The following is a 25,720-nucleotide window of genomic DNA, read 5'->3' as shown; positions in this document are numbered from 1 at the left end:
TTTAATCGGACGGTTGAGGCAGTTTTTGGCAGAGACTTGCCCTAGGTACTTGCTCCTCGGGGCTTTGTTAAGCTCCACTGCAGAGCTAAAGGGAGAGGCTTTGATTTATCGGCAACCCTTTGTTCCGTCAGTTTATCCGACCAGAAAGCAGAGTTGGCTGTAACGTGTCACCATTAGAGACTGAACATTAGCTGAAATAAACCATCCTGCTCCCTTTGAAAAATGTCCTGTGATTGGTTAATTAATCAGTCAAAGGGGAATGACATGGCGCTTGGCTTGAGGGACCAGGCTGAAGAGGTAAACCAGTCTATTGATAAATGGTTTGTTCCCGAATTCATATATCACAAATACTTAGTAATTTTTTTTACCTGAGTTTGTATGAAGGCAGATTGCAGATGCCTTCTCCCGTTTGCTGTAGTTATTAAATTACTGCCACAGTGAACTGCAGGTACAGCAGGAAGACCGATGCCACACTTCCACTAAGCTAGTGTTCAAGCTTCATAACTTGTAATTAACTAGCAAATGCATTTATTGAAAGTGTGTTGGTACCTTAAATGAGATGGCTTTAAATTATTGATTGTTACAATTTTCAATGACTTAAGTTATCCATCCATTAAACTATCTAAAATATCCGTAAGTGCTATTGGTTTAGATGTGTTATCTTCTGAAGCAAACAAATGTGACATCTGTAAATTTTAAAGCTTAGATATACTGCCAGTTTTATTGAGCAGCTTGTGATATTTGTGAAAGAAAACTTACCAGTGCACTTAATTTGTTCACTTTACTATTTCATTTGTACCTGTAATCTAACTTGACATTGGTTTTGATTCCTAAAAACAATGCCACATTTTCAAATTATCAATTTTGTTGGTTTACAGTTTGTTTTTAAATGGAATATTTTGTATTTTAAGTAGCCGTATTTCAACCTGTCAAAGGTGCAAATTTTTTTTTTAAAGAAGAGTTTCTTCAATTTACAAATGTTTTGTTTGGAGAGGAATGTTAGAAGAATTTTTTTGGAGTTGTATTAAAAATGCTGCATTATAGCTATGAATCCAAGTAAAGCAGTAATTGATCATAGCTCCAAATATAGGACTTGAATAGGTTGATGAATATGTTGGGGGATTGGTCTGAATCTGTCTTTTTGAACTACTAATATAAAATATATTTCCTGTCCAGACAATAAAGGTATCGCTCTTCCATATAATCCTAAAATGTGGAGACTGAGTAAGTCAGCAGTACCTGGAGTAAATCAATTTCTGGAGTGAAATAACCAGAAGCTTGGTGATTGCAGACCTTCAAAATAATTCTTAAGAAAAATTATGTGCAAGTAGATTGTTATCTTAACTGCTCTTAACAATAATATAATACTAACACACTGTCTTTAAATTTTAATCAGCCAGTGGAAAATGTTTTAGCTTTATAATCTTTGAATTTCCCCTCCCTACTGCTGTGACCTCTGCTGGTCCCATAATCCAGAGATGAAACCTGCTAGAAATACTTGGCAGGTCAGGCAGTACTTAGTATACTTAGTAGAGAGAAAGCCTCACAGACTTTTTTAGCAGAAAGGTAAATCTGTGATGATATTGATGAAAGTTTATCAACCTGCAGTGTTAACTCTGTTCCTCTTTCTATAGACTCTGTATAACCTGCTTAGTTTTCATTTCATGTTTCTGAAATTTGTACTTTCTTTGGCTTTAAAATCCTTGGATATTTGTTTAATTCTATCCTTTGGCACATACTGATTTCCTTTGGCTTATCATTGTTGACCAGAATGAAATAAACGGATTGCACCAACAGTAAATCTAATTTCCTAAGAGTAGTATATTTTGATGAGATGCATGTATGCACAGGTGCAATGAAAAATTTACTAGCATATTTACTGGCACATGACATCATGAATAAAACATTAGCTTTACTTCATTTTTTTTACAAGAAAACAACAAACAAAGCAACACACAAATTGCTGGAGGAGCTCAGCAGGTCAGACAGCTTCTATTGGAAATGAATAAACAGTCAAGGTTTCAGGCTGATACCCTTCAGGACTGGAAAGGAAGGGGAAAGACTCCAGAATAAAAAGGTGGGAAGAAGGGGAAGTAGGAGAGCTGGAAGGCAATAGATGAAGCCAGGTGGGTAGGAAAGATAAAGGGCTGGAGATGAAGGAATCTGATAGCAAAGGAGAGGGACCATAGAAGAAAAGGAAGGGGGAGGTGATTGGTAGGCAATAGCCAACAAAAACAAAGTCCATTTTAGTGCAAGGTGGATTCAGTGTTGCTAAACTGTAATAATTAGGGTCTTGGCAGTTGATTCAAGAGAACCAAATAGTTGTTCTTGAACTTTCTGGTGTGGTATTTCAGTCTTCTATATCTCCTGCTCAATGGTAGCCAGGATAGTGGGGATCTTTAATGATGGTTGTTGCTGCTTTGAGTCAGCACCTCCTGTCAATACAATCTATGGTGGGGAAGGATGTGCCAGTGATTTATTGGGCAGAGACTACTACATTGTTTTGCGTTCTTGCTTATTTGAATTGCTGCATCAGATAATAATGCAACCAGTCAGGATACTTTCTACAGTATATCTGTTCTAAAGGGAGAGCAGCAGGAAGCCTTAGTGCTGGGATTGAATTGAATTCTGTTTGCCGCCATCCTATCTGCAGTCCCAGTTTGATGCTAATTTATCCCCCAGCACCTCATGGGAGAGTGGGTCCCATTCCAGATCAGTTTGATATGACTCCTGTTCTTCCCTCTTCACCTGTTCTGGATGATGGTGACTAAAGTCTAACACTAACCAGAATCAGATTTAGAACAACATGAAGAGCATTAGTCACACTAAGAAAGGATGTGCTGATGTTGGAGAGGGTACAGAGAAGATTCACTAGAATGATTCCGGGAATGAGAGGGTTGACATATGAGGAACGTTTGTCCGCTCTTCGAATGTTGAAAGGTATGGACAGAGTGGATGTGGCAAAGTTGTTTCCCATGATGGGGGAGTCTAGTACGAGAGGGCATGACTTAAGGATTGAAGGGCGCCCATTCAGAACAGAAATGCGAAGAAATTTTTTTTAGCCAGAGGGTGGTGAATCTATGGAATTTGTTGCCACGGGTGGCAGTGGAGGCCAAGTCATTGGGTGTACTTAAGGCAGAGATTGATAGGTATCTGAGTAGCCAGGGCATCAAAGGTTATGGTGAGAAGTCGGGGGACTGGGACTAAATGGGAGAATGGATCAGCTCATGATAAAATGGCGCAGCAAACTGGATGGGCCAAATGGCTGACTTCTGCTCCTTTGTCTTACAGTCTTATGGATGGAATTTAAATCTAGGGGGAACTGCAGACCCAAAGCAAAAGCAGCTCCCAACAGTTCTTAAGGAAGCACCAGAAACATTGTGCTGGTCTGGGATCAATGGCTGGAGAGCAGCTGGCAAATTAAACTTGGAATCAGCATTCAGCAGAATCAGGGTTCTAGAGATCAAATCTGAGCATTGGAAAAGTCAGGTCTTTGCTATACCTCTTCCCTTGAGTTACATTCCACCCCCTCCCACTCAACCTTTCTACTGTCTCTCCTCTCTCTTGACTGTTCTGTTTCCCATTAGCCCTGACCCATCCCTCCTGCTCAATTTCCTGTGAACCTACCCATTTGATTCACACTACAGTATAATAGTAAAGCAAGTTTAAAATTGTGTTCTTTTAAGATGAGTATGTGAGATTATTGCACTTTGTTTTAATCACACGCATTAATGCAGATTAAGTTTTCATTGCAAAATAACCTGATGTTTAAAAAGGTTCAGGTATACTCCAGAGCTCACATTTTCAACATTATAACTGGGGATTAAAGCAGTTTTCAGCAACTCCGTACTCTGAGATGAACAGTAACTGTAGCATTAACATTGAAAATCATCTTCGGTTGTCCATCGAAATCCAATGACGACTTCCACTCCTTTAACTGTGAGATCTCTGAGGACTATACAGTCCTATCCTGGACCCACGAGCTCTATTGCAGTTGGGACATGTATATGTGGTAGTGGTGGTGGCAACCATGGCTACATTTCTCCTGGCTCTCTTCTGCTGTCTTTTAGTTCTTCTTTCCATCTCCAGAATACAAATCCTCTCTCTAGAATACGAACGTTGAAGATAATGTTAAGTCAAACAGATGTGATTGTAATAATTTCTGCTTTGTTTTCATAGAAATAAATATCTAAATAATACTTAGGAATTCCCCGCCATGCATTTTAATTATATAATTGTATTTAAACTAACCAGGTTAACCATTCAGTGCAGAATAAATTTTGCATCATCCTGTTTTTTCAAAAGCATTGGCACAATGCATTTTACTTTATTCCTTTGTACATTCTAAGTTTGAATTGCTCAGGGTTTCAGGCATGTCCCAGGTGAAGCAGAGTCCTCTGCATTGGGAGACCAAATGTGGATTATGGGCATGCTTTCCAAAGCACCTTTCTTCAGTACACAAGCATGATCCTAAGTGTCCAGTTACCAGCCACATTACTGTCCCACTTCCACTGAATTCTGGTGAAGTGGGACAGTGAAGTGGCTGGTAACTGGAAACTTGGGATCATGCCTGAGATAAATTACTCGCTGTAAGATGCATGAGCTCTGACCTACTCTGGTGGTGGGTGATTCAGCAATGATAATGTCTTTAATGTTGACAATACATGGTAAGTTTCTTGTTGAAGGTTATTGTTGGGAACACAAAATGCTAGGAACTCAGCAAGTCAGGGAGCAACTATGAAGGGGAATAAACAGACAACATTTTAGGCTGAGGCCCTTCATCAGGACTAGCAGGATCTACTGGATCTAAATCCTTGTGAGCACATTGTTGGAGCACCTTTACCTTTACCACAGAACCTGAAGCAGTTCAAGGTGGCAGTTCACTTTTCAATGCTGACCTTTCCTACAATGGATCTTGAAAATGAGTAGAGAACAGCAAGAATAAACAACTTGTTTAGTACTATGGCTTTCCTGTTCACTGAAATGAATAAATATCTGTTTTATTTGTGCCATGTTACGTAGGTCATTGTGACAGCTAACTTTCTACACAAGCGAAGCCACTTAAACTAGGAGATAAATCAGCAGAATTTATAATCTAACATTGTGTAAATTAATTCATGATCTTCAGAGTCTTATCGGGTGTGTTGATGTTTTCAGACGTTATAGCAAATGCTGATGCACAAATATTTTCTGTCACTGGAATTACCTGTACAACTATTTGACAGATGATTCAGTTAAAAAAAAAATGGAAAGTAATTACTCATCAAAAGTAGTGTTACCTAAGTTTAACTGATGAGAGAAATAGGAGTGCAAATTTAATTACTTTTGACAGCGTAAAACTTGTGGTTAAGTAATTCTGGCCTTGTGATCTTGTTGAATGCAGAAATGTCAGGCATTTACTCTTTGATTTGGCTTGGGTTACTTATCAAATTTCAGCAACTTGGAGCAAAAGAAGATTAATTTATCTGACTATTGAGATTTTACTGCACATGCTTACTATTCAGGTTTCTGAGCTCGTGTATAAAGCACCTGAGCCCATAATCTAGAATGACATTTCAGTGCTGTGCTGAGATGTTGGATGTGTTGTTCATTAGACAACTTAAACCACAGTGACGATATGTTTTACAAAGCTGCCTATGAAACTTGTTTTCAGGAGCTTTCAAAAGCTGGTCAAAGTTTAATCCTAACAAGTGCAAGGTGATGCATTTTGTGAAGTTAAGTAGAAGCAGAACATACATTAAATGGTTGGGCATTAAGGAATGTTCATGCAGAGGAACCTGCATGTTCAAGTCGAAAGTTCTGTGAAAGGGGCAATGCAGGTAGATAGTGAAGTATGGCAGGCTTGCTTTCATAGGTCAGGACACGGAGTATAAAAGTTGAGATATTAGGTTACAATTTTACATTATCTGCAGTTGTTTAGTTTAAAAATTTCTGTTCACTATAACATACTGACTGATTACATCTTCCAGTGTTTCACATGCCAGGGATATGTGCCACATGTCTCTTTCAAACAAACGTCACCAGGAAAGGCTGGCTGAGTGACAGGCGAAACATCTAGGATACTGTGATGATATCTTAGCTGCTTCAAAATACTATGTTGGATCATACAACAGTAACTTGTATCATCTGCTCCTTAGATTTGGAGTATTATATGCGTTTCTGATGCCACACTATATATGGTTACACTGGAGAGGGTACAGAGCCATTTCACCAGGAATTTGCCCAGATTGGAGGTAATCGGTTATGGGGAGAGATAAGAAAGCTGAGTTTATTTCCCCGAGGGGTGACCTGACAGAGGTACAGTATATAAAATAAGAAACATAGGCAAGGCCACGATCTTTTCCCACCTTGGGGTGCAAAAATAAGGGGGCCAAGTTATCTTTCCACAGTGGTTGATATTGCTGCCAGAGGAGAAAGGTGGAGTCAGATAACATCACTATGTTTAGAGGCATTTATAGCTGCAAGAAGAAGTTTGTGAACCCTTTGCAATTACTTTGGCTTTCTGCATTAATTACTCAAAATGTGGTCTGATTTTCATCTAAGTGAAGACACACAAACAGTAGTACTTTTCATGCCTTTATTGAACACATTGTTTAATCATTCACAGTCTAGGCTAGAAAATGTATGTGCATCCTTGTACTTAAGAACTGGTAGAACCTCCTTTAGCACAGTAACCTCCCAAATGTTTCCTGTAGCTGCTGATCAGACTTGCGCAATGGCGAGAAGTAATTTTAGACCATTCCTCCATAAAAAACTTTCAGTTCATCAATATTCCTGGGATACTTTGCATGAACAGCCCTCTTCAGGTCATGCCACAGCATTTCAATTGGGCTAAGGTCTGGACTTTGACTTGGCCATTCCAAAACATGAATTTTCTTCTTTTTAAACTATTCTCTTGCTGATTTACTCTTGTATTTTGGATCATTGTCTTGTTGCATCATCCACCTTCAATGAAGCTTCAGGTGACGGACTGCTACCCTGGCATTCTCCTGTAAAATGTCTTTGATACTATTTTGAATACATTGTACCCTCCATGATTGCAAACTGTCCAGGCCCTGAGACAGCAAAGCGCTTGTCCATGTAAAATGTAAGTGACTACTGAAGCTTTGTTACAGGCTATCAAATCTATCCATACTATACTTTGGCCATAACAATACTTGTATGTCAGTATCACATACTCACAGATACTGACTGCAACATTTTAGCAGTAAACCCAACCATGTTCCTTAGGCACAAGTGACAAATCCCACTAGCACCACCTCTTGATTACCCTCTCGAGTGAGCTGGGTGTGGGTGGGGCTTAGTGCTTGACCCTGATTGGCTGAATCTGAATTGCCTGTTACTGATTAGTTAGCTTAAATTGGCCTTGATCTGGATGCTCAATTATTTTTTATATTTAGGCCAAAGCTCAGAGTAGCCCTGAGGCCATTCCTGTCAATAATAAGTTTACCATTTTGGATATTGTTGTGGGTGATGACCTCCCAGGGGAATGCCACAGAGACCGAGTTACTGGCACTGAGCTTGGATCCATGGTGCAGAAGGGAAAGAGGGAGAAAAGGGAGCAGTAGTGACAGGGGACTCAGTAGTCAGGGGAACAGACAAGAGATTGTGTGGAGGTGAATGGGACACATGAATGGTATGTTGCCTCCCCGGTGCCAGGGTCATGGACGGTTCAGATCGCATTCGCAACATGTTGGAGAAGGAGGGAGTGCAGCCAGATGTCCGGGTACATATTGGTACCAATGACATAGGAAGGGAAAGCAAAGAGGTCCTGAAAAGAGTACTTAGAGAGCTAGGTAGAAAGCTGAGAAGCTGGACCTCCTGGGTAGTAATTTCTGGATTGCTGCATGTGCCATGCACTAGAGGGTAGAAACAGGATGATTTGGCAGATTAATGTATGCCTGAGAAGCTGGCACAGGGGGCAGGGTTTCAGGTTCTTGGATCATTGGGATCTCTCCTGGGGGAGGTATGACCTGTTCAGAAGTGATAGGTTGCACCTGAACCCAAGGGGAACCAATATTCTCTTCGGGCAGGTTTGTTGGAGCTGTTGAGGAGGGTTTAAACTAATTTGGCAGGCGAGTGGGAACCAGAGTGAAGGGACTGAGGATAGGACGGATGGTAAAAAAGCAAAGATAGTGTGTAGTCAGACTGTTAGGAAGAGCAGGCAGATGATAGGACATAATTGCAGCCAATGGGATGAGTATCTGTGTATTTGGGATGCAGAGTCAAAAAAGGTAGCAAATACAGTACTCAAGGTGTTCTCTCTCAATCCACAGAGTATAGCAAATAAGGTGAATGATCTTGTTGCAGTTGTACAGATTGTCAGGTATGATGTTGTGGCCATCACTGAGTCGTGGCTGAAGGATGGTTGCAGTTGGGAGCTGAATGTCCAAAGTTACACATTGTATTGGAGGGATAGTAAAGGCATCTGTTTGTCTTGCGAGACCACGGACCTGCGCCTGGAAAGTCTTCACTTTCCAGGGCGCAGGCCTGGGCAAGGTTGTACGGAAGACCAGCAGTTGCCCATGCTGCAAGTCTCCCCTCTCCACGACACCAATGTTGTCCAAGGGAAGGGCATTAGGACCCATACAGCTTGGCACCAGTGTCATCGCAGAGCAATGTGTGATTAAATGCCTTGCTCAAGGACACAACAAGTTCCCTCGGCTGGGGCTTGAACTCACGACCTTCAGGTCGCTAGTCCAATGCCTTAACCGCTTGGCCACGTGGAGGGATAGGAAGGTAGTCAAAGCATATGGCGTGGCTCTGCTGGTAAAGAATGGCATCAAATCAGTAGAATGATGTAACAGAGGGTTGGAAGATGTTGAATACTTGTGCATTGGGTTAACAAACTATGTAAAAGGACCCTGATGGCAGTTATAGACAGGCAGGGATGTGGACCACAGATTACAACAGGAAATAGAAAAGGTGTGTCAAAAGGGCAATGTTATGATAGTCATGGAGATTTCAACATGCAAGTCGATTGGGAAAATCAGGCTCGAAATGGATCTCAAGAGTAAGTTTGTTGAATGCCCACAAGATGTCTTTTCAGAGCAGTTTGTCATTGAGCCTACTTGGGGATCAGCTATGTAGGATTTGGTCTTATATAATGAACCGGAGGTGATTAGGGAGTTTAAGGTAAAAGAGCCGTTAGGAGGCATGTGAAATTTGATAGGGAGAAAGTAGAGTCTGACGTAGTGGTATTGGTGGAGGGGCAGGTAGTGTTGAGGAAACAAGTAGGCTGTAGAATACAAAATAATCTGCAGATGCTCGGGTCACCCAGTGTGTTTTCCCCCATTCCTCCTTCACTTTTCCTGCCTATCACTTCCCTGCTTCCCCTCCCCCACCCCTTTATCTTTCCCCTTACTGGTTTTTCACCTGGAACCTACCAGCCTTCTCCTTCCCACCCTCCCCCCACCTTCTTTATAGGGCCTCTGCCCCTTCCCTCTACAGTTCTCACGAAGGGTTCCGGCCCGAAACGTCGACCGATCTTTTCCACGGATGCTGCCCGACCTGCTGAGTTCCTCCAGCATGTTGTAGGCTGTAGAAAGATTTAGGCAGATTAGGAGAATGGGCAAGAGAGTGGCAAATGAAATACAATGTTAGAAAATGTATTGTCATGCACTTTGGTAGTAGAAATAAACATGCAGACTATTTTCTAAATGGGAGAAAATTCAAAAATCTGCGATGCAAAGGGACTTTGGAGTCCTTGTGCAGAACACCCTAAAGGTTAACTTGCAGATAGAGTCGGTAGTGAGGAAGGCAAATGCAATGTTAGCATTCATTTCAAGAGGTATAGAATACAAGAGCAGGGATGTGATTCTGAAGCTTTATAAGGCACTGGTGAGGCCTCACTTCAAGTATTGTGAACCGTTTTGGGTTCTTTATGTAAGAAAATATGTGCTGGCATTGGAGGGGGTTCAGAGGAGGTTCACAAGAATGATTCCATGAATGAAAGGGTTATATGAGGAATGTTTGATGGCTCTGAGCCTGTACTCACTGGAATTTGGAAAGATGAGGGGAGGCCTAGACAGAGTAGACGTGGAAAGGATGTTTTCCATGGTGGGGAATACTAGTACAGGAGGGCACAGCCTCAGGATAGATGGGCATCCATTTAAAACAAATGCGGAGAAACTTCTTTAGTGGGTGGTGAATTTGTGGAATTTATTACCACAGACAGCTGTGGAGGCCTAGTCATTGGGTATATTTAAGGCAGAGCTTGATAGGTTCTTGATTGGACCCGGCATCAAAGGTTACGGAGAGAATGCTTTGGAGGGAGAAAAAAGGATCAGCCATGATTGAATGGCGGAGCAGACTCGATGGGCCAAATGGCCTTAATTCTGCTCTTCTGTGGTAAATGTGGGTTCACTCTTAAGTTTTAAGAATAAATTGGATAGGTACATGGATGGGAGAGGTCTGGAGGGTTATGGACTGGATGCAGGTCAATTGGACTAGTGGAATGTTTCAGCACAGACTAGAAGGGCCGAATAGCCTGTTTTCTGTGCTGTAGTGTTCTATGGTTATGGTCTTGTAACAGAGTCAGTCTTTCTAATCAGTTTATTGAGCTAGTTGGCATTACTTGTGTTAACGCCATTGCCCTAGCACACCGCCACATAGAAGATTGTACTGGCGACAACTGAGATACCAGCAGTAAGGTATAATTTACCTGAATATCTTTTGGGATTTGGGATGAAATCAGGGCATATTGAGGAAACTTGTCCAGTCAAAGAGAGAGCGAGCATGAAAGTGCTGCATAGACAGCACCTGAGGTCAAGATCGCACTCAGGTCCTTGGGGCTGTGAGGCAGCAGCACCACTGCTATCTTGTATATGAGGAAGGCTGTAAACATCAAGCATCATGGTGAAAATTCACAATCTTTCTGGAAAACATGTTTGAAATCCTTTAATACAAGCGCTGCTACGTTGAATATTGCAATGCTGATCCAATTGACATGTTTACTGGCTTTGTAGTTCATAAAACAGATTTCAGTTAGTTCAGAATTTGAGTTTTGAAATTTGTGACCTTGCTGTGACAGGGAAAAATAATTTTTGCATGTGATGAATTATGTCGTTGCTCTGTACATTGATTTTTGTAATTTTTCTATAAATTTGTATTTGTGTGTCAATATTTTGATGCACGTCTGATGAATTGTTCAGTCGGGTGTTGTATTGCTTTGCATTTCAAAATGGATCCTTGCACAGGAAACTGTAGCTTTTATACCAACGAGCAACTGTTTATACTGAGCACTTGCGTTTTTATCTCTATAGGTTGGCAAATCTATAGATTTGTATTCATGAAATGTGAGGGGGGGGGAGTAAAAGTGAAATGTTGTATGATGGTTCTTTCTGATCTAAATTGTGGTCTGGTGCTGCTAGTCTAGAAAATCCGTAAGTGTTACTTTCAACCAAGGCAAAAATGAGAACAATTAACTGTAGAATCATTATTTTCTGGTTTCTGAGCAAATATTTTTGAGTATTTTGAAAAATAAACTTCTGTGATTCTATAATTGAAATCTGAGGAGAATCTTGATTTTGTGTAATTTTCTTATTTGAAATTATTTAGTATTCCAAAAAACACTTGCCGATGTCCCTATAGTCAGGCAGTTAACCTTAATAGGTGAACAAAATGAAAAGCTTCCGTTTATTCATCTAATAAGTTTTGCTTGTGTTCATTAAAGCTTCACTTGTATTTGATTTAAAATAAAAAGTTGCTCATAGAATTTTGACTTTAAATAAACAAAAGTTGTCATTTAGATCAGAATATTGGTGCACTCTGTCTAAGTTGTTCCAGAAGATTTTACACCATGTTGTAGTTGCTCTTAACTTTAACCGTATTATAGATCTCTGTAGGGAATTTTATGAGTAAAAAGTTTTTTTTGATGTTGGGAAATTTCGCTCCTGCCTGGACGTAGTTATCATAATTGATCTTATAGCCTTTACTATCATTTCCGAATCAATCAACAGATGTAGAACTTTGTGTAGTTCTTGGTTATTCTCATTAAAATCCATTGATTTGACCAATTTTCATTATCTTTTCCACCCTATTTCCTTTTCTACTCTACTTTCTTTGTTTAGTCCGTTGCTATTGCATTGTTGCATGTGAGAGGAGCCAAAAGAGTACAAATTGATGTATTACTGATAAAATCAGGTTTCCAGCAGCAATATTAGCAATACTTCAATTGTATGAATGTTTGTGGGCCTTGCAGAGAAGTTGTAAAACAATGCTAACTGCATTATTGTCACCAACATCCAAGTATTTTTGGACAGATCAAGACTTGACCTATTGGAGTGTAGCCAATTCTGGAGTCCATGATCTTTCAACAATTGTCTGTTTTCATAGCAATGCTCAGAAAAGCTAATCTAATTCACTGCAACACACATCAAAGTTGCTGGTGAACGCAGCAGGTCAGGTTGCATCTCTAGGAAGAGGTACAGTCAACGTTTCGGGCCAGGACCCTTCGTCAGGACTAACTGAAGGTGAAACTGAATTGCTTCCTTCAGTTAGTCCTGACGAAGGGTCTCGGCCCAAAACGTCGACTGTACCTCTTCCTAGAGATACTGCCTGACCTGCTGCGTTCACCAGCAACTTTGATGTGTGCTGCTTGAATTTCCAACATCTGCAGAATTCCTCATGTTTGCATTTCTAATTCACTGCAATTAGTTTAAAGTTTATTGCAAGTAATCTACTGATTACGTGTGCAGAAAATTAATTTGTAACTAGTAATACAGATAAACCAGTGATGAAGTAGCTGCCTTCACATTGAAATAAACTGGACAATTTGGATCTCTGTCATTGCTGTTGGTGACCAGGCTATTTTTGACAATAAATACTTCATATGTTAATTGGGCTGTGAACTTTTTGATACAAATTGATTACTGTGGACCTCCACCACTCCACTTCTTTAAGTATTAAGTACTGTTTGATTAGTATATCTTAGTTACAGAATTTAGAAGGAATGTTTGGCAAGGGTCAGTATTTTCGTGACTTAGTTTTCGGGCTATCATGTCAGAACTACCTAAACATGTAAATGGAACATTTTTTTAAAAAATTAGAGTCCCTATCTTCATATATCCAAAAATAAATTATTTTAGATACTACATTAATCAGTCCCCCTTAATTTCATTTGGCATTAGTGTTAGTAATTTGCATGTTTTTTTCTATTTTAAGTGGATTTCTGACCGTAGATGCAGAGTTTGAGGATTGCTACCAAAGGTATGAAATGTCAATTTGGGAGAGTTAGAGAACACTGAAGGTTTGAGGTTCATCCTAAATTTCAACCTCAAACTGGTCTAAAGCTTCAGTACAATATTATCATTTATCAATGGATGAATGATAAAAGGATGCTTGCTCCCTTGGCATGCTTGTGGTTGTAAGCAAACCACGAGCACACTATGAAAAGCATAATGTGCCCCTAGCCAACACTGGCTTTTAACCAACACTTAAAAAAGCTATTTTTGCTACTCAGAAAAGCTTGTTTGTATTTAGAGGGAGCTTTCTGTGTGTAGATGTCTGGATAATACCAGTGACTGCATTTCAAAAGGGCTTTGAAGTCCTTCTAGTTAGGTCAAGATGCCAAATAAATGTAGGAACAGGTAATTTCTGATGACCTGCTATTGTATTATTTAGAAATTGTGATGGTTTAGCACCTGCCTCATCTTGTTTTCTTCTTTAAACAGAGCAAAGGTTTGTAAATTTTGTATATGGGAAGGGTAAGCCGTAGGAACACATACCAATCCTCATAGAGGGATCAGAAGTGGAGAGAGAGAGCAGCTTCAAGTTCCTGGGTGTCAGGATCTCTGAGGATCTAGCCTGGTCCCAACAGATTGATGTAGTCATAAAGAAGGCAAGACAGCGGCTATATTTTATTAGGAGTTTGAAGCGATTTAGCATGTCAACAAATACACTCAAAAATTTCTACCATGGAGAGTATTCTGACAGGCTGCATCACTGTCTGGTTTGGAGGGGCTACTGCACAGGACCGAAAGAAGCTGCAGAAGGTTGTAAATCTAGTCAGCTCCATTTTGGGCACTAGCCTACAAAGTACCCAGGACATCTGTAGGGAGCAGTGTCTCAGAAAGGCAGTGTCCATTATTAAATACCTCCAGCATCCAGGGCTTGCCCTTTACTCACTGTTACCATCAGGTAGGAGATACAGAAGCCTGAAGGCACACATTCAGCGATTCAGCAACAGCTTATCCCTTCTGCCATCCGATTCCTAAATGGACTTCGAAGCTTTGGACACTACCTCACTTTTTTTAAATATACAGTATTTCTGTTTTTGTACATTTTTAATAATCTATTCAATATAAGTAATTGATTTACTTTATTTTTTATTTTATTTATTATTATTGTTATTTTCTCTCTCTCTCTGCTAGATTGTGAATTGCTGCTGCTAAGTTAACAAATTTCACGTCACATGCCGTTGATAATAAACCTGATTCTGATCTTCTGGTTTTTCATGGTTCCCAACAAAACAGAGGGACATGGAACTCTTGAACCTTCCCACATTCTTTTTCAACTCATCAGGGCCCAGTTCCCATGCTTTAATCACGCTCTGGGATCCAATTCCGAATCAGAATCAAGTTTATTGTCATTGTCATGTATAATATAAAAAAAGTTGTCTTGTGGCAGTAGTATAGTACAAATGCATAAAATTACTATAAGTAAATAATGCATTAAAGAAAGGAACAATGAAATAATATTCATGGACCGTTCAGAAATTTGATGACCTGAGGGGAAGAAACTGTTCCTGAAACATTGAGTGTGGGTCTTCAGACTCCTAAATCTTCTCCCTAACAGTAGCAACAAGAAGAGGACGAAAGAAGCTGCAGAAGGTTGTAAATCTAGTCAGTTCCATCTTGGGCACTAGCCTACAAACTACCTAGGAAATCTTTAGGGAGCGGTGTCTTAGAAAGGCAGTGTCCATTATGACTCGTATCTACCTTGAGTACACCTCTTCCCACCCTGCCACATGCAAAAATGCCATTCCCTATTCCCAGTTCTTCTGTCTCCGCCGCATCTGTTCCCAGCATGAGGCTTTCTGTTCCAGGACATCTCAAATGTCCTCTTTCTTTAAGGATCGTGGTTTCCCTTCTGCTGTCATCAATGATGCCCTTGCCCGCATCTCCTCCATTTCCTGCACTTCGGCCCTCACCCCATTCCACCTGTCACCACAACGGGGACAGAGTTCCACTTGTCCTCACCTACCACCCCACTAGCCTCCAGATCCAGCACGTTATCCTCCGCGACTTCCGCTAAATTCAACAGGACCCCACCACTAAGCACATCTTTCCCTCTCCACCCCTCTCCACTTTCCGTAGGGATCGTTCCCTCCGCGACTCCCTAGTCCACATGTCCCTCCCCACGGATCTCCCACCCAGCACTTATCCCTGTAAGTGCAAGTGCTACACTTGTCCCTACACCTCCTCTCTTGCCACCATTCAGGGCCCCAAACGGTCCTTCCAGGTGAGGCAACGCTTGTGAGTCTGTTGAGGTCATCTATTGCATCCGGTGCTCCCAGCGCGGCCTCCTCTACATCAGTGAAACCCAACACAGACTGGGGGACCGCTTCGTTGAGCACCTCCGCTCCGTCCGCCACAACAGACAGGATCTCCCAGTTGCCACCCACTTCAACTCTGCTTCACATTCCCATTCCGACATGGCCTCCTCTACTGCCATGATGAGGCTAAACTCAGATTGGAGGAGCAACACCTGATATACCATCTGGGATGTCTCCAGCCCCTTGGTATGAACATAGAATTCTCCAACTTCCGGTAATTCCCTCCCCCTCCCTTCCCCCATCCCAGTTTCACTCCGCCCCCTCCCTCAGCTGCCTACCACCTCCCTCATGGTTCCGCCTCCTTCTACTACCCATTGTGTTTTCCCCTATTCTTTCTTCACCTTTCCTGCCTATCACCTCCCTGCTTCCCCTCCCCCACCCCTTGATCTTTCCCCTTACTGGTTTTTCACCTGGCACCTACCAACCTTCTCCTTTCCACCCTCCTCCCCCCCCCCCCCCCTTCTTTATAGGGCCTCTGCCCCTGCCCTCTTCAGTCCTGACGAAGGGTTCTGGCCCAAAACGTTGACTGATCATTTCCACGGATGCTGCCCGACCTGCTGAGTTCCTCCAGTGTGTTGTAAGAAGAGGACGTATCCCAGGCAGTGAAGGATGAAGGTAGTTAATGATGGATGCCACCTTCTTGAGGCATCACCTCTTGAAGATGTCCTGAATGATGGAGAGGGTTAGTGCTTGAGATGGTGCTGGCTGAATCTGCAACCCTCTGCAGCTTCTTGTGATCCTGTGCATTGTAGTCCTATCAAGCCACTGGTACGATTTCATGATTGTATCAGTGTGTGGACTCAGGACAGATCCTCTGACATGTTGACACCCAGGATCTTAAGGTTGCTTATCTTTTCCATTGTTAACCCCTCAGTGAGGACTAATGAATATTCTTCTGAAGTCTACAATCAGTTCCTCAGCTCATGCTGAGTGTGAGATTGTTATTATGACACCACTGAATCTTCTGATCTATCTCACTCCTGTACATCTCCTTGTTGCTATTTGAGATTTTACTAACAACTGTGGTATTTGAGCTGTGCTTTACCACACGATACTTGATATAGAGAGAGTAAAGCAGTGAGCTAATCACTGCATCCTTGAGGTGTCTCTGTGTTGATTGTCAGTGAGGAGAAGGTGTCATCTCTGATCCCTCCTGACTGGTGATGAGGACTTGGATCCAATTGCAGAGGGAGATACAGAGGCTTGATGGTTAATATTCAGGGGATCATGTTTTTGAATGCCGAGGATCATGTTTTTAAATGGCAATCTGACTTGTGTTATGTTGTTGTGTAAGTGCTCCAAAGCAGAGTGGAAAACCAGTGAAAATGCATCTGCCGTAGACCCTGTTAGGTGGATTACATCGTCCCTTTAAACACCGGTGCCCTACTGCCCACATTTTATTTAAACACTGCAGAACCACCATCTTCATATATTTTCTTTGAACTTACTGATGCCTTGGGTTTCCATGCCTTCTTTAAATACACAACAGCCAGCCTTGACTCCCATGTTTCTTTCAAAGACACCTGATCTGTTCAGACACTGCTTTTAAGTTCATGGAACACTGTTTCTCATTTTTAAGTCAATTTTTTTAAAAATACATTCCTATACTTTCAAAATTCATGGGGCCCCAGGTTCCCTCAGTAATGTTCTGAAGTTATATTGTATTTTGTTTCTTAAAGGTAATGTGAGTTCATATAAAATTTACCAAAAAAGCACAAATAGAAATTTTAGGTGAAACCATAATAAGTTTCTAGGATAGGGTGAATTCACCCTATCCCAGAATTAGAGGGCACAGCCTCAAAATTGAGGGGCGACCCTTTAGAACAGAGGTAAGGAGGACTTTTTTTTTAGCTAGAGAGTAGTAAAACAGTGGAATGCTCTGCCACAAACTGCGGTGGAGGCCAAGTCTGTGCGTATATTTAAGGCGGAAGTTGATTGTTTCCTGATCGGTCGGGACATCAAAGGATATGACAAGAAGACAATGGATGGGGTTGAGTGGGATCCGGGATCAGCCACGATGGAATGGCAGAGCAGACTCAGTGGGCTGAATGACCTAATTCTGCTCCTATGTCTTATGGTCCCTATAGCTTATTCAAATGTCACTAACTGGAATTAGCACTTGCTGTTATAAAGAAGGACATCTTATAATAATAATAATAATAATAATAATAAAGGGGTGGGGGAAGGTATGAAAGTATAATGCTTTGTTGCATAAAATTTTAAAGGCACATTCAGACTACTGCTTGCTATATTTCTAATTGTATAGAAATGATTTTACATACCACACCATCATTCCTCATAAGATCCTGTGCTCTTCAATGTTTTCAAAGTTTATTTTAGTTTTTGAAATTTTTTTTCATATTTTGATTTCTCAGTCTTAAAATATTACAATTTAGATTTTACATTCTTTAAAATACATTTTTAAAGATAAAATTCATGCTTTTGCCATGCTGGTGCCCTAGTGGGAGGATACTTTATTGCCCAGTTGTTAAGTCTGCATGGCAATGTCACTGATGCCTCAACAGGAATCCCCAAGGAGTAATCCTGATGATAGCCATCTCAAAAAAGGAGAATTTAAAGGCACGTTGATCATTATATTTTTGTATGTGGCTTTCTTCATGGTCATTGGTAGGTTATGTTGTTGCACAATATCTGACCTATGTAAAATCATTTGTATAGGTTTGCAAATTTCCAGAAGTATTCCTATAAATTTAAATGAATATTTGAAAAAGTGTTTGATTATCTACAAAGATGATTACAGGTGTCCCCCGCTTTTCGAACGTTGGCTTTATGAAACCTCGCTTTTACGGAAGACCTACATTAGTTACCTGTTTTCATTAACAGAAGGTGTTTTCACTGTTACGAGAAAAGGTAGTGCACGAAAAAAGCAGCGCGCAATAAAAGGCAGCGCGCGCCCTGAGCAGCCAAACTCCTCTCCCGGAACTGCATTCTAACCGGCATTGCTTAAACACGTGCCTGTGAGCAGCCATTAGCAAGATGAGTTCTAAGGTACCAGAAAAGCCCGACATGTAAATGTCGGCCCAGATTAGAGGCGATTGCCAATTGCGTCGCCTCTGATCTGGGCCGACGTTTACGTGCCAGGTGGCACCTAATTAATTAGCTTGTTTATTTCAGCTTTTTTCTTAAAGATGTGCTGGGTGCGTCCTGGCTACCGTTGCATTCTTCGCGGATCGGTATCGGTTGGCGGTATGGAGGTTGAGGACCACTGCACCACCCCAACCTCTGATGACTCAGCCTAACACACCATCATCAGTGTGCTCGGCGCTGACTTCTCGATTCCGGTAAGTGATACTACACTGTGCATCATTTCTGCTTTATATAGGCTGTGTATTTTTACATGCTATTTGGTATGATTTGGCAGCTTCATAGCTTAAAGGTTACTGGAGAGAGTGTTTCTGCTGAGAGCGCTTGTGTGAGATTTTCGCTCCAGAACAGTGTGGCAATGATTGTGGAAAAGTATTTCTACTTTATATAGGCTATGTATTTATCATATCATTCCTGCTTTTACTATATGTTACTGTTATTTTAGGTTTTATGTGTTATTTGGCATGATTTGGTAGGTTATTTTTTGGGTCTGCGAATGCTCACATATTTTTCCCATATAAATAAATGGTAATTGCTTCTTCACTTTACGACATTCCGGCTTACGAACCGTTTCATAAGAACGCTCTACCTTCGGATGGCAGGGGAAACCTGTAATACCAAAAGAAATTGTGTCCTCATTATGACTTGCCACTCTTTAAAGTGAGTTAAAATGATAGAGCTTTATCAGATCCTTCCTCAAACCTTGGAGATGCTTATCCTTAAGCCTTGCCTAAAAATTCCTTGTAGTTTAGAAAAAAAAATGTATAAATTTAGAAATCTCTTTAGAAGCATGGAGGATTGAATTGAGTTGCACTCAACTACACTAATCCCTAACTCCCCAACTGATTTCCAAAGAGGGAAAAGTAATGAATATGATGCAGTGAAATCCAGTTTAAACCCAGAATAACATGGCTCTTAAATTTTTAAACATAGGTACAGCTAATCTCCTGTCACATTCAACTGATTTATCCAGTGTTTTACTGGGTTTAAAATCTGAAATAATTGATCAAGTTACATCATATAATTTAGATTTGTCATAATGAATGTGGAAAATTTAAATATGGAGAAGAGAATCTTTTGTGTTAGTTTAGGGAGGGACAGATCAATCAGGTCATCTCACTCTTAAAGAACAGCTGGGATCAGCTGGGTCTGTGCTTGCAATTTTAAGCATGAATTAATTGAAAAGGGTGTGTCCATTATTGCAAAGAAAAGTATGTATTCATTTCTGTGAGTACATAGATAGATTGGACTGTCTTAATATAATATATCCTAAAGAAGCAATGGGGATAATCAAGATAATTCAGCACTTGCATTTTGGGAAGACAAATGAGGATAGGATTTTCACAGTGAAATGTAGGCCTCTGGGGAGTGTTATAGACCAGAGGAACCTAGGAATACAGGTAGATGGCAACACACAAAATGCTAGAGGAACGCAGTAGGTCAGGCAGCATCAATGGAAAGAATGTTTCGGGCTGAGACCCTTTATCAGGACTGGAAAAAAAGATTAGAAGTCAGAATAAGAAGATGGGGGAGGGGAGGAAGAAGTACAAGGTGATAGGTGAAATATGGAGAAAGGGAAGGGAATAAAGAGCTGGGAAGTTGATTGATGAAAGAGATAAAGGACTGGAGGAGGGAGGAATCTGTTGGGAGAAGGTAGAAGACCATGGAAGAAAGGGAAGGAGGATCATCGGGGGGGGGTGATGTGCAGGTAAGGAAAAAAGAGAGAGGGAAACGGGAATGGGGAATAGTGAGGAGGCAGGACAAACGAATGATTGGGTACAAACGCAGACAGAGTAAAGAGTTAAATTGTACCACAGAGGCAAAATTCAAAAGGACAAAGATTGCAGGACTGAAGGTGCTGTATTTAAATGCGCGTAGCATTTGGAATAAGGTGGACGAACTCGTGGCACAATTAGAGAAAAGTTGGCCTGACCTCAGTAGATGGGAAGCTGTTGGAGTTGATTGTTAAGGATGAGGTTATGAAGTTACTTGGAGATTAATGATAAAGTAAGTCAAAATCAGCATGGATTCTGTAAAGGGAAATCTTGCCTGACAAATCTGTTCTTCGAGGAAGTAACAAGCTGAGTGGACAAAGGAGAGGCGGTGGATGTCACTTACTTGGATTTTCTGAAGGCATTTGATAAGTTGCCACACATGAGGCCACTTGACAAGTTAAATTGCTGGCGCTGCAGAAAAGATACTGGCATGGATAGCAGAATGGCTGGCAGGCAGGAGGCAGTGAGTGGGAATAAAAGAGGCTTTTTCTGGTTGGCTGCTGGTGACTAGTGGTGTTCCTCAGGGGTCAGTATTGGGTCCACTACTTGTTTGCCAATAATTAGATAATAGAATTGATGGCTTTGTGGGAAAGTTTGCAGATGATATGAAGATAGGTGGAGCAGTAGATTGTGCTGAGGAAGGAATGCAATTGCAGCAGGACTTGGACAAATTGGAAGAATGGGCAAAGAAGTGGCAGATGGAATACAGTGTTGGGAAATGTATGATAAATGCATTTTGGTGAAAGGAACAATAGTGCGGACTATTATCTAAATGGGGAGAAGGTTCAAACATCAGAGGTGTAGAGGAGTCTCAGCCTGAAACATCGACTGTTTATTCCTTTCCATAGATGCTGCTTGGCCTGCTGAGTACATCCAACATTTTGTGTATCTTGCCTTGGATTTCTAGCACCTGCAGATTTTCTCATTTTTGTATGGTTCCCTGAAGGTGGTGAAGCAGCTTTGACAGGCTGGCCTCCATCTATTTGGGAACTGAGTCTAAAAGTTGAGATACTATGTAGCAGTTGCACAAGATGCTGGTGAGGCCTCATTTGGAATATTGTGGTCAGTTTTGGTCATCCCACTGTAGGAAAGATTTAATTAAGCTGTAAAGAATGCAAAGGAGCTTTATGAGGATGTTGCTAGGACCTGCCGGAGCAGGTTAGGACTTCCTTCATTGGAGCATTAGGAGAATGAGGGAATGATCTTATGGAAGGCTGGCTGGTGGCGCAATGGCATCAGCGCCGGACTCCAGAGTGAAGACTCCCGAGTTCGAATCCAAGTCAGGCCACCCCCCGAGCATGCTTTCCATCCGTGCCAGGTTGAGCATTGAGCTAGCCACTCGGCCTCGTTTAAAAAAGGGTTGAGTCAGGAACGTTCATATCGTGACCCAGTTTATGTGAAGGGAGACCAAACCTGACACCACGCGCCAGACAAGAATGGCTGACTGTCTGGTACGACATGCTAAAAAAAAAATCTTATGGAGGTGCATAAAATTATGAGGTATGAATGTGTAGTCAGAATATGGAATGAACTGCCAGAGGAAGTGGTTGAGGCAGGTACATTAACAACATTTGAATAATCCTTAGATAGCAAAGGATTAGAAAGACATTGGTAAATGAGACTAGTTTAGAAGGGGATGTTGGTTGGCATGGACCAGTTGGGCCAAATAGCCTGCTTTCATGCTGTGTGAAGCTATGACTCTTGCCTGTTCCCCATAACTCTTGTTTCATAGTTAATACGGTTTTGTTTCGGTGATCCTCTGAATGTATGTAACGATTTTAGCAATGATTTTCTTGAATGTGAAGCTCCGGTGAATAGATTCTTCTTGGAGATGGCCATTGCCACAGTTTTATTTTGTTCATTACACATGACTTGTAAGTTCAATCTTGAATAGAATTACATACTAATTTATTAATGTAATGCTACCTTTTTCATTCATTGGTGTACGTAATTTCCAAAATCAGGGATGATCATGGATGATTGAGTTGAAAATTAGTGAGTCTCAGTTCAGTCCTGAGGAACTTCTGTAGTGATGTCTTTGGAGATTCCCACTGTCTTCTGTTTTGTTTGGCTTTTCTGGAGGTGCATACCTATGGGTTTCAGATTGTGGCAGAATCCAAAGCAAGCATCTTTGAGCAGGTTAGGTGCTATTTGGTACTGCCGTCGATGTTATCATCTGTCATTTTACTCAATGATACACTTCCGTCTGTTAGCTACTGAATTGTTCACTATGTAACATGTGACACCATTGGTTTTGGGTTTGCGTAGATTTGTCTGCTCCATTTTACTTCCGCTGTTGGAATAAGTAATCATTGAAATTTTAATATGCAAAGTGTATAACCCATTGTGTTTGCTTTTGTTTGAAAAAAACCTACTCCCTTTAATACATTTTCTAGCATCAGGACTTCCCTGAAGGTCTAGGCTTTTTAAGTACACACCCAAGTGCTGTTTTCAAATGTGAGCATTACTACATCCACCAACTTGCTAGATATTAAGTTAACAGTGTGCAAAAACTAAAATAAAAGTTGGAATGCCTAGATGGGATTAAGTGAGAGTTGGGGATTAAGTGAGAGTTGGGGATAAAAGTTTTTTTTTGGTTATATCTTTCTAGAGTCATTGAGCAAAACTGCACAGATACATTTCCTTTAACACAGTGAATCCATGCTGACTCTGGTGCCCACCCAGTTTCTTGCATTTGGCCCATACCACTCCAAGCCCCACCCCTCCATCAAAGTGTGTATGCCATATACAACCTTTAAATTCATCTTCTTGCAAGCATCCACCGGAAAACAAAGAAATACAATAGAGTCCATGAAAATCCACACACAACATTGGCAATTATACAAATGGTTGGTGGTAAAGGTTGGTATGGTTGGGTCAGAATTTGGGATATGGGGTCACGACAAGGACTGAGTAAGTGGGGAATCGGTGCTCCCAGTGTGAACCTTGGGAGAATGTTGCGTTCAGGGCATAATCAAGGGTTGGGTGGAAGGAATCTTGCAAGTTGGCCATGATTAGAGTTTTGGAAAATTGTCAGGATGTGACTGTTGCATGGAATAGTGTGCATATTAGAGAACTGAAAGCAAAGGTAATGCCTTAGAATTTGCTTATATAACATATCTGTCAGTTGCTTTATGTCTTTGTTAATAGTGTTAACCTTGTTGTTGGCCCTGATGTCTCTGAATTAGAAAATTATGTACTTAAGCATGAAGACTTACCTAAGGAGCACATAATCTACGTTGATATTGAAGTGTAGTACCAAATTCATGCTGAACTGTTTAATGTTGTCTTTTGGATGAGAATTTCAACTGGTCTAAATTAAAATTTGTAATAAATTATTTCATTTAATAGTAATAAGCTCTATGTAATTCATATATGGTGATACCAAGGCCATGATCTGCCGTCTGAAAGTGCTACCCTCTATCTTTACAGAAGCCAGTCATTTGATCAGGAGCTTCACATTTCTTTTTAATGACATGTCTGCCTTCAAATATCATTTTGATATCAACCAAGATTGCAGAAACTTCCAGCATCAGCAGTATTTGGGTCAATACATTCTTGGTATTTGTTGCTAAGTTTAAAAACATAAATACCTCCACATACTACTGTTTTCTGTAGTGGATGGTATCAGAGTTGAGTTAAACTATGCAGTAATCTTGCCAGTGCACATTTTTGTTTTGGAAAAAGTAAAATACTTGACAGATTCTCTAAAATCATTCCAGCGCAGAGGGAGTGAACTGGCTATATGTATGAGCAATTCAGGTAGTCTCTTTTCCCACCTACAAATTCTTTAAAGTACTTATGAACTCTGCTTCCACCACTATTTTTAGAAATCTATTCATTCTACAGCTAAACTACTTGCTGTATTTAAAAATAACTTGCATTACTTTTTACTCATTTGAAACTCACCATTATGTCAACCAGTCTTTGATTCCGCCACTAAAGGAAGAACTTCATCAAGGCCTTTGACAGGATCCTCTTTCGCACCATTTATTTATTTTTATAATAACTTATAGTATTTTTTAATACTTCCACTGTACCTCTGCCATAAAACAAATGTCAATAGTAAAACTGAAGATCTTTCATGACAGACTACTGTGGAAAGTTAGGAAGCATGGAACCCAGGTAGTTAGTGCTAGTTGGGTGGATTCAACATTGGTTTGGCAGTAGGAAGCAGCGGGTGGCGGTTGAAGGTTGTTTCTCTGATTGGAGACCAGTGAGCTGTGGTGTTCTGTAGGGGTTGGTGTTGGGACTCTTGTTATTCATTATTTATATAAATTATTTCAATACGAATGACAGGCTTGTTCTGTAAGTTTGTGAATAACAAAATTAGGAAGTGTTGTTGATGGCGAAGAAGGTTATCCTAGATTAAAGAGGAATTTTGATCAGTTGAAGAACTGGTCTGTGGAGTGGCAAATGGATTTTATTACAGATAAGTGTGAGTTGATGCATTTTGGAAAGTGAAACCAGCACAGGACTTGTACTATGAATAGTGGGGCACTGGGGAGTGTAATGTAATAGAGGGATCTAGGAGTGCCAATGCACAATTCATTTAATGCAGCATTGCAGGTAGACGGTGATGAAAAAGGCCTTTAGCACACTATCCTTCAGTCAGGGTATTGATTATAGGAGTTGAGATATTATGTTGTTGCACAATTTTCTCTGCCAGTAAATGCCTGGCAGTGGTATATTTTAATTACTTAACTTGTTAACCAAAATCCGGAAGAATAAAGGGAAATGTGTTCTTTTTCCATTCTAGCCTATTGGTATTCACTTTCCCAACACATTACCGGTTTATGGTACTGGCCCCTCCCTTGTATTCCATTGTTTCCAATTGTAAAGCATAATTCCAAGTGCTAAGGCATACATTTTATTTCACTGCCTGCCGGTATTTTTTAAAGGAATATGCCACGTGTTCAGTTCTGGTGTTCATAAACGCACCTTCTCATTCCTCGAACCACTGAATTGTTGGTTTTATCTAAACCTAATAATTTTTCTGAATGCTTAGTTTCATCTTATTCAATTTATCATAAATGCAAAATGTATTCAAAACAGGCGTTTAATTGATGCTTTAAAATGCTAAAATGTCAAATTCATGAAGTTTGGATGAGAAAAGACATTGGTTAAATTTCATGGCAGAACAATTCCATGTGAGCATGCTTAAAGGTAAAATTTCCAAACTTGTTGGCACTGGTTTGTCAACACTCACAAAGTACTGGAGAAACTCAGCAAGGCAGGCAACATTAGGGGAGGGATATATAAGATAAGATTGGGAAGTGTCACA

The 25,720-nt window shown here is 40.7% G+C and overlaps 1 protein-coding gene and 1 long non-coding RNA gene across 2 annotated transcripts in view; one reads left to right on the top strand and one right to left on the bottom strand.

The window, feature by feature from the left end:
- Positions 1–25,720, top strand: part of pinx1 (PIN2 (TERF1) interacting telomerase inhibitor 1) — a 115,329-nt gene that overhangs the window by 71,267 nt on the left and 18,342 nt on the right. The window lies entirely within an intron of this gene.
- Positions 9,453–25,720, bottom strand: part of LOC140194053 (uncharacterized) — a 222,308-nt gene continuing 206,040 nt past the window's right edge. The window contains exons 4-5 of the long non-coding RNA XR_011885025.1: positions 10,664–10,836; positions 9,453–9,538 (exon numbers count right to left, since the gene is read on the bottom strand). This is a non-coding gene — a long non-coding RNA (uncharacterized lncRNA). The remainder of the gene's footprint in view (positions 9,539–10,663; positions 10,837–25,720) is intronic.

Source organism: Mobula birostris, chromosome 2, assembly GCF_030028105.1.
Source record: "Mobula birostris isolate sMobBir1 chromosome 2, sMobBir1.hap1, whole genome shotgun sequence".
Lineage (NCBI taxonomy): Eukaryota > Metazoa > Chordata > Chondrichthyes > Myliobatiformes > Myliobatidae > Mobula > Mobula birostris.
Note: the sequence above shows the minus strand (reverse complement) of the source record. Positions and strands in the feature narration are given on the sequence as shown.